Genomic DNA, 21,045 nt, shown 5'->3' with positions numbered 1-21,045 from the left:
ACCCTTATTATCGAGTCCCCCCCATACCCCATTGCAGTCACTGTCCATTAGTGTAGTAAGATGCCACTGTAACCCACTCTTTTATCAATGCATTGTGTGTTAATATGTCAACAAATACATGTCAGCATAATTTTTAATGGCCAATTTGTGTTGTCTTGCATATGCTGCTATCATGATTTAAACATTCCTTTCTTGGTGGTCATTTAGATAATTTCTGTATTTTTACTTTTAAAAACAGCCCTTGTATGATGAAATCCTTGTAATGCATGGCTTGTGATTGTTTAGTTTAAATCCTAACAATGCCATTTATTAGCTGTGTGACCTTACGCAGATCGACTTCTCTATGGTAAATATGGCATAATAAAAGCATCTCATGGGTTGTTTTGAGGACTGAAATACATGATTCATGTAAAGGTCTTAGAAATGTTTCTGGCACATTCTAATGCTCAGTAAATGTCATTTATTATTATTATTGTTAATCTTTATGAACACAAAACTATTTCCTTACAGTTTTTCTTTTTAAAGATAAGAAAACTAAGGTCACTAAACTATCTAGTAGCTGATGCAGGCAAAACTGGACTTGTTTCCTTTTTAATCTTTCCAACCTTGCTATCATTCTGGAGTAGAGCGCCCAAGTTTAGGACCTTGAAAAAATAAATACTCGTGGGCGGGTTAACTGATGGAAATAGGATTATTTTAATAACTCTTCTCTGCTGAGACGGACCCTAAAAACAATGCATTTAGAGCAGCTATCTAGGCCCGGAAGGGAAAACGGTTCTCATTTAAGCTTCAATCAACCCAGGAGACAATGGATTTTCCCGGGAGTAGGGTAACGCAGACCTACGGTCTCCATGGTTACAGATCGCACTCGAGTCTGAGCTCACCGCGCGCTATACTGCGCAAGCGCACACAGCCGATTTAGACGCCCGGCGCGTTCAATTTCAAAGGGGAAGCGCCTCCTTTCTCTCCCACCGTACTCCTATCGTCTTCCTCCTTTGCCTAGTCCACGCGCTCTGGATGTGTGACGCAGTATTTGCGCGTCCGCGTCACTTGGAGCGGCGACGCTGAACATGGCGCGTTCCTAGAAGCCGCTTTCGGCATCAGTAGGCGGCGGCGTGTGGACTGGAAGCGTGGGGCGTGGGACCAACGGACGCCGCTTCCTGTCGGGGAGTGGAAGCAGGAGAGCCGGGCTATTACGGACCGAACCAAACAGTGAGGCCCCGGCCTTAGAGCCGCAGAGTGCGCGCGAGTGGAGGGGAGGAGTGGGTTGGAAGGAGAGACCCGAGAGGCGAGGAAGAACGTGGGGCTACCGGGAGACGAGGATAGTAGAAGCGCTGCGAGGGCGGCCTGCAGCCTTGGCTCTCCGCGTGACTCTAGGAACCCGTGGGAACTGGGGGCTGGCCGAGTCAGCCCAGGAGGGGAGAGGATGGTGGAGGAGGAAACAGGGTGCAGGGAGGCAGGGGCTGGGGGCCAAGATGAGAGCGTTAGGGTGCCCCCATTGTGGCTGCGGTTGCGGGCCAGGGTGGTGCATTTGCCCTTGGGGGATAGGTGGTATAAATTTTGAGAGAATGTGGTCAACTTTAGTATGAAATCACTGTTATTTAGGTATTGCACACACAACAGTTGCTGATAGCAGTACTGTGAAAGCTTTAATTAAGCATTAGACCTGTCCTTGCCTTTCATGAACAAGTGAAGGAAGTTACACGCTTTCAGAGGAGCTGCTTGCTGAGGTATGGCCGCCAGTGCTCAAGCTCAGCGACTTAGGCAGTTTTATATTTAGGGAGTATTTGTGATTCAGCAAAACGTTTCGACGCCCATTGCATTTGTAATTTTTCTTTATTCTTTAGTGACATAATGGTGAGTCGGGGGGAGTATTATTATTTCAAAGTGATTTGACTAAACAGCTAGGGCTGGTAAATTGCCTACTGGTGCCAAGATTGCAACTGACATACACCTCCCTCCCCATCCCCGTTTAAAAGAGCTCAGTTGTAGTGTTGGGAGTGTCCTTGAGATTTGGTTATTCTTCTGCAGGGAGTAAGGACGAGTAGTTTGCAATCATAGTTGTTCTTTTCTTGGATAGGGAGTTCACTCCTCCATTTTCATGTTATTTCAAACTTCTCCTTTCAGTACAGAGGCTTCAGATTAAGGTCAGAGTGACCCTCCAATATAAGACATCCATCACATGATACCTTTTCTTAACGCCTTTCATCGCTGAGGAAGAGTTCTGTGAAATAAAATCCCGCCTTGTTGGATGTGACAGGATTGTGGAATTTTTTCTCCAATAACCTAGCACAGGGAATAGTAGAAACAGTTTAATTATAGCCATGCTTTGTGGCCATTTATTATAGCCCTAGGGTAGCTGATCTGTCTCTGCCCTACTTATGCTTAAAGCAGAAAAGAATTCTCACCACAAACTAATTTAGTTGTGGTAATATGATTGGAGGTTCTAAACAATTATGTGAAGATTATTTGGTAATTAGTAAGAAATCTTTAGATTTTGTGACCCCAAGAATGTGTTTGCATTCAGGATCAAGCCAGAATGCAACAGAACCCTTGTAGGCGTGTGGCATTTAAAATATACTGAAGATTTTTCCAGAGATAAATATATGTTTTTCCAGAAGTAAAAATACTCATATTTGAGAAAGGTAATATCTTTGATTAGATGGATTTTAACCTTTGTGTTGTTTGTATGTGTGTGTGTGTATTTAATCTTGCTATTCCTAATTTAGTGTTATCAATGGCAATATTAATTTCTTTTTTTTTTTCCCATTTGCACCAAATGGGGACTATCAATTAATTTCAGAGTATTTTAGAGAATGGCAAGACACACTTAGTGCAGGTGTGAGTCTTTTTTGGTTTTCTAAATATCTGGAAATTTCTGAAAATTAGATAAGCCCACAATTATAAGTTTTGTAGGGCTTGAGCTAGATCAGTGTTATACTCTTGCTACTCAAAATGTGGTATATGGCATCACGTGAGAGTTTGCTAGAAGTACACATCTCCAGCTTAGTCTGAATCAGAATCAGTATTAAAAAAAAACTCTCCAGATGATATGAATGCACATTAAAGCTTGACATAATACTTTGGTTGGTAAAAGTTAAAGATCGAGCATGCATAAACTTGTGTGAAAATTGTAGCATCATTTATTTTTTATTTTATTTATTATTTATTTTTTTATTTTGGTATCATTAATCTACCATTACACGAGGAACATTATGTTTACTAGGCTCCCCCCTTCACCGAGTCCCCCCCACAAACCCCATTTCAGTCACTGTCCATCAGCATAGTAAGATGCTGTAGAATCACTACTTGTCTTCTCTGTGTTGCACAGCCCTCCCTGTGCCTCCCCAACATTATACATGCTAATTGTAATGCCCCCTTTCTTTTTCCCCCTCCTTATCCCTCCCTTCCCACCCATCCTCCCCAGTCCCTTTTTCTTTGGTAACTGTTAGTCCATTCTTGGGTTCTGTGAGTCTACTGCTGTTTGGTTCCTTCAGTTTTTTCTTTGTTCTTATACTCCACATATGAATGAAATCATTTGGTACATGTCTTTCTCTGCCTGGCTTATTTCACTGAGTATAATACCCTCTAGCTCCATCCATGTTGTTGCAAATGGTAGGATTTGTTTTCTTCGTAGGGCTGAATAATATTCCATTGTGTATATGTACCACATCTTCTTTATCCATTCATCTACTGATGGACACTTAGGTTGCTTCCATTTCTTGGCTATTGTAAACAGTGCTGCGATAAACATAGGGGTGTATCTGTCTTTTTCAAACTGGGCTGCTGCATTCTTAGGGTAAATTCCTAGGAGTGGAATTCCTGGGTCAAATGGTATTTCTCTTTTGAGCTTTTTGAGGAACCTCCATATTGCTTTCCACAAAGCTTGAACTAGCTTACATTCCCACCAGCAGTGTAGGAGGGTTCCCCTTTCTCCACAACCTCACCAACATTTGTTGTTGTTTGTCTTTTGGATGGTGGCGATCCTTACTGGTGTGAGGTGATACCCCATTGTGGTTTTAATTTGCATTTCTCTGATGACTAGTGATGTGGAGCATCTTTTCATGTGTCTGTTGGCCATCTGAATTTCTTCTTTGGAGAACTGTCTGTTCATCTCCTCTGCCCATTTTTTAATTGGATTATTTGCTTTTTGTTTGTTGAGGTCTGTGAGTTCTTTATATATTTTGGATGTCAACCCTTTATCGGATCTGTTATTTATGAATATATTCTCCCATACTGTAGGATGCCTTTTTGTTCTACTGATGGTGTCCTTTGCTGTACAGAAGCTTCTCAGCTTGATATAGTCCCACTTGTTCATTTTTAGCATCATTTATTTTTAACCTGAGGTGATCTTATGCTGATTAGCTAGTCTGATTCATCTGATTGAAGAAACTAAGGGCTAGCAATGGTAAGTGACTTGGATAAAGTCAGTTATATCTAGATTCATAACTAAGGTTCTGGTTTATTTTAGTGCTTTTCTTTTACTAGTTATTGGCAGAGTTCACCATATTAAGCTTAAGTAAAGCATTCATGAATAACAGATAGGTATTCATTCAACAACAAACATTTATTACATAATGGGAACAAAAGCCCAGTAATCCCGGGTGTCTCTAGTAATTGGTTCTCATGGTGGTGGTTAACCCACCACATTCCCTTCTTACTCTTTCTTGGATGGTGTTGCTTTGTACTTCACAGTGGAAAGGAAGCACTGCTTTTTATCCTCTTTTCACCTGTGAACATGTCTACCTCTATCTGTTCATCTTTAATTGTGCTCTGAGTTTTTTTTCTTCAGTGATAATGTTCCTTGGTGGATTCATTTGCTGGGGCTGCCATAAAAAAATACCACAGACTACGTGGCTTAAACAACAGAAATTAATTTTCTCACAGTTCTGGAGGCTCTAAGTCCAAGATAAGGTTCTGGCAGGACTGGTTTTCTCTGAGGTCTTTCTCCTTGACTTACAGGTGACTGCCTGCTTTCTGCCTTCTTTATATGGTTGTATTGCAGTGCACTAGAACCTCTGGTATCTCTGCTTCTGATTAGAATGCCAATTGCATTGGACTAGTGCCTCAGTTTAACTAGTCACCTCTTCAAAAATCTTATCTCTTGTCTGAGGTTATTAGAGGTTAGGGCTCCAATGTACGAATTTTGGGGGAATACAGTTTAGTCCATAACACTTGGTTCTCCCTTTTTTCTCTCAGTTGGCACTAACTTACCAGTCAGTGTTTAAATCACTTGACATTTTGACTAGTTGTCCTCCTTGAGATTCATTCTCTGATGCTTCTGTAACACTGTTCTCCTTAATTCCCTCCTATGTCTTGGCCAATTTTTCCTTGGTGTATTTTCCCTCTTCTCTGATGACTTCAGTTATTGTTTCATTCTGGGGCTCTTCTGTTCTGTTATGCCTCTGCCTACTCTCCTGGAATGGTCTGATGACTTCTGCTACTGTCTTGATTTTGATGACTCCTCCATTTCTCTCTCTTTAGCATAGATACTCTACAACTCTGACGCATTGTGATTGTCTTAAGATACCTTACACTGATGTAAAAAAAAAATTATATATTTAACCCTTTCTGAAGTTGCTTCTCTTCTTATGGTCCTTGCTTGCACCAGCCAGTTGGAGACACCCCAAATCTTAATTCTTCCCTCTTGGTTGCCCTTATATACTGTTCTCCCCCTGTGGCCTCTCAAGCTATCTAAATATTTCCAGCACTTGTTCTACCTCTTTCATCTAGTTTTCCCCTGTGGCTACCACCTTAGTTCAGATTTTCATTATTATTTGGAGTTTTGTGTAAACATTCTAAGTAATTTTCTTGCTTCTAAGAATGGCTACTGTTCTTCTTTACCCTTCCTTTTACTGTAGGCAGATTATAGTGTTATTCTGCAATCCTTCCATGCAGATTTGCAGATGAAAATCCAAACTACTAAGCCTTGGAAATAAGGACCTTAGTGATTTGGATTTTGCTTGCTTTTTGCTTTTGCCTTCAATTTCCTTCCCCATGTTCTTCTGTCATGCTGAACTATTTATAATTCTTCAGAAGTGTTAGGATGTTTTTATTTATTATTTACTTATTTATTGAAGTATCATTGATACACAACTTATATTGGTTTCAAATATACAGCACAGTGGTTCAACAGTTATCTGTACTATTAAAACCTCACCCCCACTAGTGTAGTTACTTTCTGTCAACTTGGGAAGCTGTTACAGAATCATTGGCTATATTCTCCCTACTGTACTACTATCTCTGTGACCAACTTATATTATGATTGAGAATTTGTGTGCCCCTTTATCCTCCTCATCCTCCCCACTTACCCACCTCAACTCCTCCCCCATGGTAACCACCAGTCACTTCTCAGTGTCTGTGAGTTTGCTGCTGTTTTGTTCATTTTGTTTTGCTTTGTTTTTATATTAGGATGTTTTTAAAAACAGAGTTTTATGTTGTGTGTCTTCTGCCTAGAATGGTTAGTCTCACCACCTGACAAATACCTATATCATACTCATTCAATAACTCCTATTCAACTTCCAGGGCCTAGCACAGACACTGCTTTGTTCCACTCCCTGGGAAGCCTTCCCCAACCTCTGTGGGGTGACTTAGGGCTTCCTCTTATGTTGTTGCATAACAGGTTATCACTTACACTATACTGCATTTGTCTTTTTTCCTCTCTAAACTTGAATGCAAAGACTCATTTTTTTTCTCAGAATAGTGAGTGCCTGGCCAGTACACGCTACTTCATTGTTGAATACTGTGAATGCAAGTTGAATTACCAGATAGTTGAGAAAAGGTAGGAGGTTAGACTGGGAGGGCTTGAAAAATCAGAGATTTGAGTTCATTTTTGTGACTTTACACAACTATAAGCAGAGATTGGGATTTAGTAATTGAATTAATTTACTTAAATATTTATTCATCACTTTTATATGTGCCAGGTACGATTCTGGATTCTGGTGATAGACCTTCAAACAATTGAAGTCCCTTATCTCTGGACCTTAAGTTCTAATGGAAGGAGTCTGGACAATAAACACATATATATTAGAATGTCAGATAGTTAAAAGTGTTATGCAGACAAACTAAGAAGGATATCCAGAACATAGAGATATGGGTTGAAGGGTGAGCAATTTAGATTGGGTGGTCAGAGAAGACCTATTTGATTAATTGGCAGCTTGAGCAGAGACTTGGTTCAAGTTAAGTGCAACATGTGCAGCTAACTAGGAGCAAGAATTTTCCAGCCAGAGGGAACAAATTCTACAAGGGAAGGATGTGGTACATTTTGTGTATTTTGTCCACTAAAGATGGACATGTGCTGTCTCCAAGTCTCTCTTAACTCACAGACTGCTCCTTATGGACCCTTTATCCTGTTTCCTTCCTGTATGCTTGTGCAGGAGTTACTTTGGTTATAGCACCAAGTATGGAACTGTTGTGGCATAGGATGTAATCTGGTCATAGGATATAACCTGGTTGTATCATGTATACACATACACACAATTTCATTAGAGAAGGCAAGATGCTTTCCTGAGTGCTTGTACCGAGGTGTACTCCTACTGGCAATGCATAACAGTTTCTATTTCGATTCTTACCAGCAGTGAATATTTTTAGACCTTGTAATTTTTGCCAGTTTGATGATTATGAAGTAATCTTTTGATTAAACAAAATCCTGGTAACCTGTGAGGAAGCATCTCTTCTAATATTTATTAACAATTTGGCTTTTCCCATCTGTGGATTGTCTACTTATACCCTTTGTCCGGTTTTCTTGTGTATTTCTTGTTTTGTTGATCCACAAGGGTTTCATGCATATTCTTTATAGTAATCCTTTCTCTGTTTTAGTCATTTAAGTTTCTAATTTCTGCCTTGTTAAAGTTTACATATGGTGTTTTCATTGGCTCCATTAATTTTGGTCTTCAATTTTGATGTAATATAGTTTATCAGGAAGATAAGCTATAGTCTTGATGTTGTATTTTGGTTCTGAGGCCTAAAGCAAAAAAAAAAGTTAATTTCACTTGAGGTATCAATGGACGGCACTTGTAATCAAAAGGAAAGTTGGGATAGCCAGAAGAGTCTTGAGTTGGGATAGGAGACTTGAGTTCTAGGTTCAGGAATGTGATTAATGAGGCTATGACCATAGAGTAGTCATAGTTTATCTCCTTAGCCTCTTTGGGATAGTTTCTTGGTTAGTAAAACAAAATGCTTAAATTAGATATACTTACTGTTTAGATAACTGATATGGGTGGTTCAAAGGTGAGATAGAAAAATTATTTTAATGATTTAAAACATTTTAATGATAAAAGTAGAATAGTTTTTAATTGTGGGACATGGCTTGACATACAGCCCTACATTTAAAAAAAAATTTTTTTATTAAGGTATGATTGATATACACTCTTATGAAGGTTTCACATGAAAAAACAATGTGGTTACTACATTTACGCATATTATCAAGTCCCCACCCATACCCCAATGCAGTCACTGTTCATGAGTGCAGCAAGTTGCCAGAGATCCACTATGTGCCTTCTGTGTGATACACTGTTCTCCCTGTGATCCCCCACACCATGTGTACTAAACATAATATCCCTCAGTCCCCTTCTCCCTCCCTCCCCACCTGCCCTCCCACACCCCTCCCCTTTGGTAACCACTAGTTCATTCTTGGAGTCTGTGAGTCTGCTGCCATTTTGTTCCTTCAGTTTTGCTTCACTGTTATACTCCACAAATGAGCGAAATCATTTGGCATTTGTCTTTCTCTGCCTGACTTATTTCACTGAGCATAATGTCCTCCAGCTCCATCCATGTTATTGCAAATGGTAGGATTTGTTTCTTTCTTTTGACAGCCCTACATTTTTTAATGAATGAATTTTTATAATTGCAATGACTCCTTAGGCTAAACTCTCACAACAAAAATGAGATTCTTCTAAGACAGTATTGTAGTGATGTCTTGGACCAGTAACTGGAAACTACTAATCAAAGGTGTGTATATTTGGAGAGGGCTGATGATCCTTTAACACTTAGCAAAAGATTTGACTAAACTTAAATTTGATCAGTTACAGTCTTAAATGTAGGCTATGCTATTGCTGTTATTCAAAGAATAGTACCTTGCTTCAGAATCAAGCTTACTGCTCTTCCTTCTTTATGTTACTTCAGGGAAGGAACTCTAAAACTGGTACACATAATTGCTGTTCTTCAGTAGTTTCCATACAGATGTTTTTATTTTTTTGTGTCAGCTAAAGACATGTCAGAGGCTACTGGTGACATTAGTTGGGGACTCACAACTGCTACTGCCCTTGTGGGGTCACTAGTGTTTGGGACAAACTCCCTAGCTTTTCCTGTTAGGAGGTATTCAGTTGCTGGGGATACTCTCAGATACCAAACAGGCAAGAGACTTACTGCAGTTTATCAATGCCATTTTACTAAAAACTCCCAGTAAGATGCAAATACTCTGGTTTGTTAGACCGGATTTCTCTCAAAGCTGCCTCCTGTTGCTCTGTACTGCCTTCTTAAATAGTATGTAGTTTACACAACTATTTCTTTGTCTCTCAGTCTTGAGTGTATATACTCTCAAGGGCTGGAGTTTTTGTCTTTTTAGTTAATTGTATCTCAAGTGTCTAGAGTAATGTCTGGCATTTATTGGTGTTCAATGAATATTTGTTGAATAAATGAATGTAGAAAAGTCTAATGATAAAATAAATATCAGAAAGTTGACTGGAGAGCACAAGATTAGAACAAAGGGTGTTAGATATCCCCAGTGAAAGGTATTGTTAAATTTTGTTGGTTTGATGTGCCTATTTCAGTAAAGGAAGATACTGAATGGACTGTTCATGCATTCATTTATTCCTTCATTCATTTTCCTCAACCTCAACCATATAACATGCTGTTTACTCTTGTATCTTTTCTAGGTATATCTCTAGTTACTCTGATACAATTACTGCTTTTTCCAGAAAGATTATTGTTTCTTTGACAACTTTCTGTTTCATCTTTTCTAAAAGTCTGCCTTCTACTCTCAGAAATTACAGGCACATTATTGCCTTGTTCAGTTAATCAGACACATACTGAGCATTTGCTGTATATCCTTGACACTGTACTAAGTGCTGACACAGATAAATGAATAAGCACAGTTCTTGCCTTTAAGCAGCTCAGAATTTTGAGTAGTAGATGCAAGTAAACAAGGAAGTAGGGGGTAATAATGGAAGTATGTACCATGTAAAACAGGAGCTTGGAGGAAGGAGTGTTGTACTATGTATATACCACATCTACTTTATCCATCGTGGTGGACACTTTGGTTTCTTGCATTTCTTGGCTATTGTAAATAATACGGCAATAAACATAGGGGTGTGTATATCTTTTCGAATCAGGGATTTTGTTTTATTTGGGTAAATTCTAGAAGTGGAGTTAATAGTTAACCTTATTTCATCTTACCTCTATGTAATTCCTTTCTAACTACATTGGTAGTAAGGTCTAGAAACTTGGTCAGATTTGGGTTCAACTTTTTTTTGGCAAACTGTTTTCTTGTAATTTGAGATTTTGGTTTCTTGAAATAATAAAACAGTCCCTTTCTTTAATCTTCTAATATGCGAACTTTTCTTAGTGATTATCTTTGAATTCTTCACTGCTCTTCACAAAAGATTCATTTCTTTTTTGTCTTTGACACATTGTTTTTCTCTACTTTGCTTTTGACTTTGGGCAGTTCTGCAATTTTGTAATATTTTCTATACATCATGCCCCAAGAATATTTTCTACCTCCTTTTCTTTTTGTAGACTTGGGCTGTAGATCAGACTGGACTTGCAGGAATTTAACTCTTTGAAAAAAAAAATCACTTTGTCTTACCGTGTTTATGAAATACTCCAGTAATACATGGTAAATACTATATTGCTTATACATTGCATCAAAAGGCTACTTTCCAAGTTTTTATTTGCCCAATTTCTGTTCTTCTAGGAGGAAACTAGCTTTCAACTTACTAATGTCATTTTTCTCAAGGGCTTGTATCTGGCCATTGTTTTTCCTGTTTCTGAATATGTATCCTTCATTTAAATGTGAAATATTGCAGTGTTTTTCTCACTGGGCGATTCATCCCTGTGTTCATATCACTCTGCCTGTTCTGTTTTTTTCAAGTGTATTTTTTTATTAAAGCATAGTTGATACCCAGTAGTATATTGATTATTATATTGATTTCAAGTATACAACACAGTGTTCCAACAGTTACTCATTATTAAATCCTCAGCCCCACTAGTGCAGTTATTTTCTGTCAACACAGGAGGTTGTTACAGAACCATTGGTTATATTCTCCATGCTGCACTTCCATCTCTGTGACCAATTTATATCATGATAGAGATTTTTGTGCCCCTTTATCTCCCTCACGCACCCCTCCCACCCACCCTGACCGCTCCCTGATGGTAACTACCAGTCACTCCTCAATGTCTGTGGGGCTACTGCTGTTCTGTTCATTTGGTTTTGTTTCGTTTTTAGATTCCACAGATATGTGAAATCATAGGGTATTTGTCTTTCTCTGCCTGAGTCTGCCTGTTCTTGTTCCACAGTTTCTCGCTCTCCTTTATGCTAAAATATTGCTTCTGTTATTATATTTTCTTAAATTCTGTCATACTTATTTTATGTAAAGCTCAAAACACATTCATGTCATCATACCACATTTTCTTTTCATAGAGAGTACTTTTAAGAATACAATAGTTAACTGCGGTAGTAGAGACAATGCTATAAGGAAGTTCTTCGGTTGTTCATGTTTTGCCTTTCAGGTGAGGTTTCCATTTTCATGTTTTGAATCACATCTTTCTTGCATTGTATTACTCTTTAGGCCTACATTAATTTATTTCCCTTAGGACCTCTCTTCTCAGCATATTTTTTTTTAATTTTTATTGAACCTGGGCCTCCAGCAGGGGTTCCTGGGAGATCAAAGATATGGATAGAGCCACCCAGGTTGTCTGCAGTATTTCAAAATGTCCATTGGTAACCATGTTACTGGTATGTATTCTTTTTTTTACTGGTATGCTTATTGCCATTAGGTTTTTATTTTTTTACTTTTTTATTTTGGTACCATTAATCTACAATAACATGAGGAACATTATATTTACTAGGCTCCCCGCTTCACCAAGTCCCCTGCACAAGCCCCATTACAGTCACTGTCCATCAGTGTAGTAAGATGCTGTAGAATCACTACTTGTCTTCTCTGTGTTGCACATCCCTCCCCGTGCCCCCCCCACATTAATACATGCTAATCGTAATGCCCCGTCCTCATCCCTTCCCTTCCCACCAATCCCCCCCAAGTCCTTTTTCCTTTGGTAATTGTTAGTCCATTCTTGGGTTCTGTGATTCTGCTGCTGTTTAGTTCTTTCAGTATTTTCTTTGTTCTTATACTCCACATATGAGTGAAATCATTTGGTACATGTCTTTCTCCGCCTGGCTTATTTCACTGAGCATAATACCCTCTAGCTCCATCCATGTTGTTGCAAATGGTAGGATTTGTTTTCTTCTTATGGCTGAATAATATTCCATTGTGTATATGTACCACATCTTCTTTATCCATTCATCTACTGATGGACACTTAGGTTGCTTCCATTTCTTGGCTATTGTAAACAGTGCTGCGATAAACATAGGGGTGCATCTGTCTTCTTCAAACTGGGCTGCTGTATTCTTAGGGTAAATTCCTAAGAGTGGAATTCTTGGGTCAAATGGTATTTCTATTTTGAGCTTTTTGAGGAACCTCCATATTGCTTTCCATAATGGCTGAACTAATTTACATTCCCACCAGCAGTGTAGGAGGGTTCCCTTTCTCCACAACCTCACCAACATTTGCTGTTGTTTGTCTTTTGGATGGTGGCAATCCTTACTGGTGTGAGGTGATATCTCATTGTGGTTTTAATTTGCATTTCTCTGATGACTAGTGATGTGGAGCATCTTTTCATGTGTCTGTTGGCCATCTGAATTTCCTCTTTGGAGAAGTGTCTGTTCAGTTACTCTGCCCATTTTTTAATTGGATCATTAGCTTTTTGTTTGTTGAGGTCTGTGAGTTCTTTATGTATTTTGGATGTCAACCCTTTATCGAATCTGTCATTTATGAATATATTCTCCCATACTGTAAGGTACCTTTTTGTTCTATTGATGGTGTCCTTTGCTGTACAGAAGCTTTTCAGCTTGACGTAGTCCCACTTGTTCATTTTTGCTTTTGTTTCCCTTGCCCGGGGAGATATGTTCATTAAGAAGTCGCTCATGTTTATGTCCAAGAGATTTTTGCCTATGTTTTTTTCTATGAGTTTTATGGTTTCATGACTTACATTCAGGTCTTTGATCCATTTAGAATTTACTTATGTATATGGGGTTAGACAGTGATCCAGTTTCATTCTGTTACATGTAGCTGTCCAGTTTTGCCAACACCAGCTGATAAAAAGGCTGTCATTTCCCCATTGTATGTCCATGGCTCCTTTATCATATATTGATTGACCATATGTGTTTGGGTTAATGTCTGAAGTCTCTATTCTGTTCCACTGGTCTGTGGGTCTGTTGTTGTACCAGTACCAAATTGTCTTGATTACTGTGGCTTTGTAGTAGAGCTTGAAGTTGGGGAGTGAGATCCCCCCAACTGTATTCTTCCTTCTCAGGATTGCTTTGGTTATTCGGGGTCTTTGGTGGTTCCTTATGAATTTTTGAACTATTTGTTCCAGTTTGTTGAAGAATGCTGTTGTTAATTTGATAGAGATTGCATCAAATCTGTAGATTGTTTTGGGCAGGATGGCCATTTTGATGATATTAATTCTTCCTAGCCAAGAGCATGGGATGAGTTTCCATTTGTTAGTGTCCTCTTTAATTTCTCTTAAGTGTGTTTTGTAGTTTTCAGGGTACAGGTCTTTCACTTCCTTGGTTAGTTTTATTCCTAGGTATTTTATTCTTTTTGATGCTATTGAGAATGGAATTGTTTTCCTGATTTCTCTTTCTATTAGCTCATTGTTAAGTATAGGAAAGCCATTGATTTCTGTGTATTAATTTTGTATCCTGCAACTTTGCTGAATTCCGATATTAGTTCTAGTAGTTTTGGAGTGGAGTCTTTAGGGTGTTTTATGTACAATATCATGTCATCTGCAAGTAGTGACAGTTTGACTTCTTCTTTACCAATCTGGATTCCTTGTATTTCTTTGTTTTGTCTAATTGCCATGGCTAGGACCTCCAGCACTATGTTGAATAACAGTGGGGAGAGTGGGCATCCCTGTCTTGTCCCGATCTTAGAAGAAAAGCTTTCAGCTTCTTGCTGTTCAGTAGGATGTTGGCTGTGGGCTTATCACATACGGCCTTTATTATGTTGAGGTACTTGCCCTCTATTCCCATTTTGCTGAGAGTCTTTATCATGAATGGATGTTGAACTTTGTCAAATGCTTTTTCAGCATCTATGGAGATGATCATGTGGTTTTTGTCTTTCTTTTTGTTGATGTGGTGGATGATGTTGATGGACTTTCGAATGTTGTACCATCCTTGCATCCCTGGGATGAATCCCACTTGGTCATGGTGTATGATCCTTTTGATGTATTTTTGAATTCGGTTTGCTAATATTTTGTTGAGTATTTTTGCATCTACGTTCATCAGGGATATTGTTCTGTAGTTTTCTTTTTTGGTGGGGTCTTTGCCTGGTTTTGGTATTAGGGTGATGTTGGGTTCATAGAATGAGTTTGGGAGTATTCCCTCCCCTTCTATTTTTTGAAACTTTAAGGAGAATGGGTATTATGCCTTCCCTGTATGTCTGATAAAATTCCAAGGTAAATCCATCTGGCCCGGGGGTTTTGTTCTTTGGTAGTTTTTTGATTACTGCTTCAATTTCGTTGCTGGTAATTGGTCTGTTTAGATTTTCTGTTTCTTTCTGGGTCAGTCTTGGAAGGTTGTATTTTTCTAGGAAGTTGTCCATTTCTCCTAGGTTTCCCAGCTTGTTAGCATATAGGTTTTCATAGTATTCTCTAATAATTCTTTGTATTTCTGTGGGGTCCGTCGTGATTTTTCCTTTCTCGTTTCTGATTCTGTTGATTTGTGTTGACTCTCTTTTCCTCTCTTTTTTTTTTTTTCCTGGATAATTATTTTTTATTGAAGGGTATTTGACACACAGTATTACATTAGTTTCAGGTGTATAACACAGTGATTCAACATTTATATACATGATAATTCTAGGTACCAGCTATCACCATACCAAGTTGTTACAATATTTTGACTATATTCCTTATGCTATGCATTACATCCCAGTTACTTATTTATTTTACAATTGGAAGTGTGTTTATATATATATATATATTTTGTGAGGGCATCTCTCATATTGATTGATCAAATGGTTGTTAACAACAATAAAATTCTGTGTAGGGGGGTGAATGCTCAATGCACAATCATTAATCCACTCCAAGGTTAATTTTCGTCAGTCTCCAATCTTCTGATGCATAACGAACAAGTTCTTACATGGAGTACAAATTCTTACATAGTGAATAAGTTACATGGTGAACATTACAAGGGCAGTCATCACAGAAGCTTTCGGTTTTGTTCATGCATTATGAACTATAAACAGTCAGTTCAAATATGAATATTCATTTGATTTTTATATTTGATTTATATGTGGATACCACATTTCTCTCTTTATTATTATTTTTAATAAAATGCTGAAGTGGTAGGTAGATATGAGATAAAGGTAGAAAACATAGTTTAGTGTTGTAAGAGAGCAAATGTAGATGATCAGGTGTGTGCCTGTAGACTATGTGTTAATCCAAGCTAGACACGGGCAATAAAACATCCACGTATGCAGAAGATTTCTCTCAGAACAGGGAGGGGGGAGGTTCTAAGCCTCACCTCTCTTGATCCCCATTTTCTCACCTGATGGCCCCCCTGTGACTGTGCCTGTCTTAGATTGTTCCTCCCTTGAGGAATCTTACCCATCTCTGGCTAACCAGTCATCTTCCGGGGCCATACAGGGAAATGTTAAGTTGGTAAGTGAGAGAGAAGCCTTATTGTTTGAAAAGGTTAGCTTTTTACTTCTTTGCATATTTATGCCCTGTGTCTTCTATGCCCAGCATTTGTCTTGAGGTATCTTTACCACTTGGAAGAATTATGATACTTGGTAAATTCGATATGTGGCACGAATTCTATTTAAGGGTTGTAATTAGGAAGGAAGAAGAAAAGCTATAGAAGTAGCAGGCAGAAGAAAACCTGGGAAGACTGATTATTTCTTTGACATATCTTCTTGTTGAGTAACTTCAGCATGTATAGGTTTCAAACTACTAATTAAATTGCGCACACACATTAACATAATAGGAGTACAGTTATGTAACCAAAGCATACCTGTAATTACCAGCCATCTCCAGTGAAACCAAGAAAACCAGTTAGGCACCTTAGGCATTTGTGAAAACTTATCTATGATATGGTGGATATTGTCCAAATGAACTTGAACAGTCTGAGAGAAATCAGAGAAATTAAAACAACACATTCCTGGGGACTGTTCACATCCCATATGTTCTTTTAACAGTAAATAGTCTGTAGTTGTAAGATTTTGGAGTGCTACAATTTGCACTTCTCCTAATTCTTGGTTGAGTTCCAACAGTATAGATCCAGTCAAATTTGTTGTTTTACTGTATGCACAGGCCAGCTTAGATATCTCCTTCATCATTCCCATGGCAAGTCCAGGAACTGGTGGGATGAGTGCACCTACACCTGTGGCAGTGCGTGGATCTTTGTTGGGGTTTTTTTTGCTGATCATCTTCTGGCATGAGTCTTCCCGAGAGTGCTGATGTTGGAAGTTCTTTTTCATATCGTATCTTAGTTCATTTTCGGGGTAGCCAAATTAGGCTTTGATCCTCTGTATAAACACAAACAGACCCTTTGCCTACACTTTTATATGCCCTTTATATTATTGTGTAGAACTCACTGGAGGTCACCACACAGGAACTGCTTTTTTTTTTTTCTTATCATTAATCTACACTTACATGATGAATACTTTGTTTACTAGGTTCTCCCCTATACCAGGTCCCCCCTATATGCCCCTTTACAGTCACTGTCCATCAGCTTAGCAAAACTTTGTAGAATCACTACTTGTCTTCTCTGTGTTGTACAGCCCTCCCCTTTCTCCCACCCCCCCTATGGATGCTAATCTTAATACCCCCCTTTTTCTCCCCCCCATCCCTCCCTACCCACCCATCCTCCCCAGTCCCTTTCCCTTTGGTACCTGTTAGTCCATTCTTGAGTTCTGTGATTCTGCTGCTGTTTTTTTCCTTCAGTTTTTCCTTTGTTCTTATACTCCACAGATGAGTGTAATCATTTGGTATTTCTCTTTCTCTGCTTGGCTTGTTTCACTGAGCATAATACCCTCCAGCTCCATCCATGTTGCTGCAAATGGCAGGATTTGCCCTTTTCTAATGGCTGAGTAGTATTCCATTGTGTATATGTACCACATCTTCTTTATCCATTCATTTATAGATGGACATTTAGGTTGCTTCCAATTCTTGGCTATTGTAAATAGTGGTGCGATAAACATAGGGGTGCATTGGTCTTTCTCATACTTGATTGCTGCATTCTTAGGGTAAATTCCTAGGAGTGCAATTCCTGGGTCAAATGGTATGTCTGTTTTGAGCATTTTGATGTACCTCCATACTGCTTTCCACTATGGTTGAACTAATTTACATTCCCACCAGCAGTGTAGGAGAGTTCCCCTTTCTCCACAGCCTCGCCAACATTTGTTGTTGTTTGTCTTTAGGATGGCAGCCATCCTTACTGGTGTGAGGTGATACCTCATTGTAGTTTTAATTTGCATTTCTCTGATAATTAGCGATGTGGAGCATCTTTTCATGTGTCTGTTGGCCATCTGTATTTCTTTTTTGGAGAACCGTCTGTTCAGTTCCTCTGCCCATTTTTTAATTGGGTTATTTGTTTTTTGTTCATTGAGGTGTATGAGCTCTTTATATATTCTGGACGTTAAACCTTTATCGGATGTGTCATTTTCAAATATATTCTCCCATACTGTAGGGTTCCTTTTTGTTCTATTGATGGTGTCTTTTGCTGTACAGAAGCTTTTCAGCTTAATATAGTCCCACTTGTTCATTTTTGCTGTTGTTTTCTTTGCCCGGGGAGATATGTTCAAGAAGCGATCACTCATGTTTATGTCTAAGAGGTTTTTGCCTATGTTTTTTTCCAAGAGTTTAATGGTTTCGTGACTTACATTCAGGTCTTTGATCCATTTTGAGTTTACTTTTGTATATGGGTGTAGACAATGGTTCAGTTTCATTCTCCTACATGTAGCTGTCCAGTTTTGCCAGTACCATCTGTGGAAGAGACTGTCATTTCGCCATTGTATGTCCATGGCTGCTTTATCAAATATTAATTGACCATATATGTCTGGGTTAATGTCTGGATTGTCTAGTCTGTTCCATTGGTCTGTGGCTCTGTTCTTGTGCCAGTACCAAATTGTCTTGATTACTGTGGCTTTATAATAGAGCTTGAAGTTGGGGAGTGAGATCTCCCCTACTTTATTCTTCTTTCTCAGGATTGCTTTGGCTATTCGGGGACTTTGGTGGTTCCATATGAATTTTTGAATTATTTGTTCCAGTTCATTGAAGAATGTTGCTGGTAGTTTCATAGGGATTGCATCAAATCTGTATATTGCTTTTGGCAGGATGGCCTTTTTGACGATATTAATTCTTCCTAGCCATGAGCATGGGATGCGTTTCCATCTGTTAGTGTCCCGTTTAATTTCTCTTAAGAGTGACTTGTAGTTTTCAGAGTATAAGTCTTTCACTTCTTTGGTTAGGTTTATTCCTAGGTATTTTATTTTTTTTGATGCAATTGTAAGTGGAGTTGTTTTCCTGATTTCTCTTTCTGTTGGTTCATTGTTAGTGTATAGGAAAGCCACAGATTTCTGTGTGTTGATTTTGTATCCTACAACTTTGCTGTATTCCGATATCAGTTCTAGTAGTTTTGGGGTGGAGTCTTTAGGGTCTTTTATGTGCAGTATCATGTCATCTGCAAATAGTGATAGTTTAACTTCTTCTTTCCCAATCTGGCTTCCTTGTATTTTTTTGTTTTGTCTGATTTCCGTGGCTAGGCCCTCCAGTACTATGTTAAATAACAGTGGGGAGAGTGGGCATCCCTGTCTAGTTCCCGATCTCAGAGGAAATGCTTTCAGCTTCTCGCTGTTCAATATAATGTTGGCTGTGGGTTTATGATAGATGGCCTTTATTATGTTGAGGTACTTGCCCTCTATTCCCATTTTGCTGAGAGTTTTTATCATGAATGAATGTTGAACTTTGTCAAATGCTTTCTCAGCATCTATGGAAATGATCATGTGGTTTTTGTCTTTGTTGATGTGGTGGATGATGTGGATGGACTTTCGAATGTTGTACCATCCTTGCATCCCTGGGATGAATCCCACTTGGTCATGGTGTACGATCCTTTTGATGTATTTTTGAATTTGGTTTGCTAAAATTTTGTTGAGTATTTTTGCATCTACGTTCATCAGGGATATTGGTCTGTAGTTTTCTTTTTTGGTGGTGTCTTTTCCTGGTTTTGGTATTAGAGTGATGTTAGCTTCATAGAATGAGTTTGGGAGTATCCCCTCCTCCTCAATTTTTTGGAAAACTTTAAGGAGAATGGGTTTTATGTCTTCCCTGTATGTCTGATAAAATTCCGAGGTAAATCCATCTGGCCCGGGGGTTTTGTTCTTTGGTAGTTTTTTGATTACCGCTTCAATTTCGTTGCTGGTAATTGGTCTGTTTAGATTTTATGTTTCTTTTTGGTTCAGTCTTGGAAGGTTGTATTTTTCTCGGAAGTTGTCCATTTCTCCTAGGTTTTCCAGCTTGTTAGCATATAGGTTTTCATAGTATGCTCTAATAATTCTTTGTATTTCTGCGGGTCCGTCGTGATTTTTCCTTTTTCCCTTCTGATACTGTTGATTTATGTTGACTCTCTTTTCCTCTTAATAAGTCTGGCTAGAGGCTTGTCTATTTTGTTTATTTTCTCGAAGAACCAGCTCTTGGTTTCATTGATTTTTGCTATTGTTTTATTCTTCTCAATTTTATTTATTTCTTCTCTGATCTTTATTATGTCCCTCCTTCTGCTGACCTTAGGCCTCATTTGTTCTTCTTTTTCCAATTTCGATAATTGTGACATTAGACCATTCATTTGGTCTTGTTCTTCCTTTTTTAAATATGCTTGGATTGCTGTATACTTTCTTCTTAAGACTGCTTTTGCTGTGCCCCATAGAAGTTGGGGCTTAGTGTTGTTGTTGTCATTTGTTTCCATATATTGCTGGATCTCCATTTTGATTTGGTCATTGAGCCATTGATTATTTAGGAGCGTGTTGTTTATCCTCCATGTGTTTGTGAGCCTTTTTGCTTTCTTTGAACAGTTTATTTCTAGTTTAATGCCTTTGTGGTCTGAAAAGTTGGTTGGTAGGATTTCAATCTTTTGGAATTTACTGAGGCTCTTTTTGTGGCCTAGTATGTGGTCTATTCTGCAGAATGTTCCATGTGCACTTGAGAAGAATGTGTATCCTGTTGCTTTTTGATGTAGAGTTCTGTAGATGTCTATTAGGTCCATCTGTTCTAGTGTGTTGTTCAGTGCCTCTGTGTCCTTACTTATTTTCTGTCTGGTGGATCTGTCCTTTGGAGTGAGTGGTGTGTTGAAGTCTCCCAGAATGAATGCATTGCATTCTATTTCCTCCTTTAGTTCTGTTAGTATTTGTTTCAGGTATGTTGGTGCTCCTGTATTGGGTGCATATATATTTATAATGGTTATATACTCTTTTTGGTCTGAGCCCTTTATCATTATGTAATGTCCTTCTTTATCTTTTGTTCCTTTCTTTATTTTGAAGTCTGTTTTGTCTGATACTAGTATTGCAACACCTGCTTTTTTCTCTCTGTTGTTTGCATGAAATATCTTTTTCCATCCCTTGCCTTTAAGTCTGTGCATGTCTTTGGGTTTGAGGTGAGTCTCTTGTAAGCAGCATATGGATGGGTCTTGCTTTTTTATCCATTCTATTACTGTGTGTCTTTTGATTGGTGCATTCAGTTCATTTACATTTTGGGTGATTATTGATAGGTATGTACTTA

The 21,045-nt window shown here is 38.6% G+C and overlaps 1 protein-coding gene across 3 annotated transcripts in view; it reads left to right on the top strand.

Moving 5' to 3' along the window:
* The first annotated feature begins 1,050 nt into the window (after nucleotides 1-1,050).
* The window catches only part of IPO11 (importin 11), a 298,239-nt gene continuing 278,244 nt past the window's right edge, over nucleotides 1,051-21,045 (top strand). For all 3 annotated transcript variants that reach the window (XM_036887802.2, XM_036887801.2, XM_036887803.2), the window contains exon 1: nucleotides 1,051-1,212. The gene's annotated coding sequence lies outside the window, so the exon portion shown is untranslated. The remainder of the gene's footprint in view (nucleotides 1,213-21,045) is intronic.

The sequence above is a fragment of the Manis pentadactyla genome, chromosome 2, assembly GCF_030020395.1.
Source record: "Manis pentadactyla isolate mManPen7 chromosome 2, mManPen7.hap1, whole genome shotgun sequence".
NCBI classification, from domain to species: Eukaryota; Metazoa; Chordata; class Mammalia; order Pholidota; family Manidae; genus Manis; species Manis pentadactyla.
Note: the sequence above shows the minus strand (reverse complement) of the source record. Positions and strands in the feature narration are given on the sequence as shown.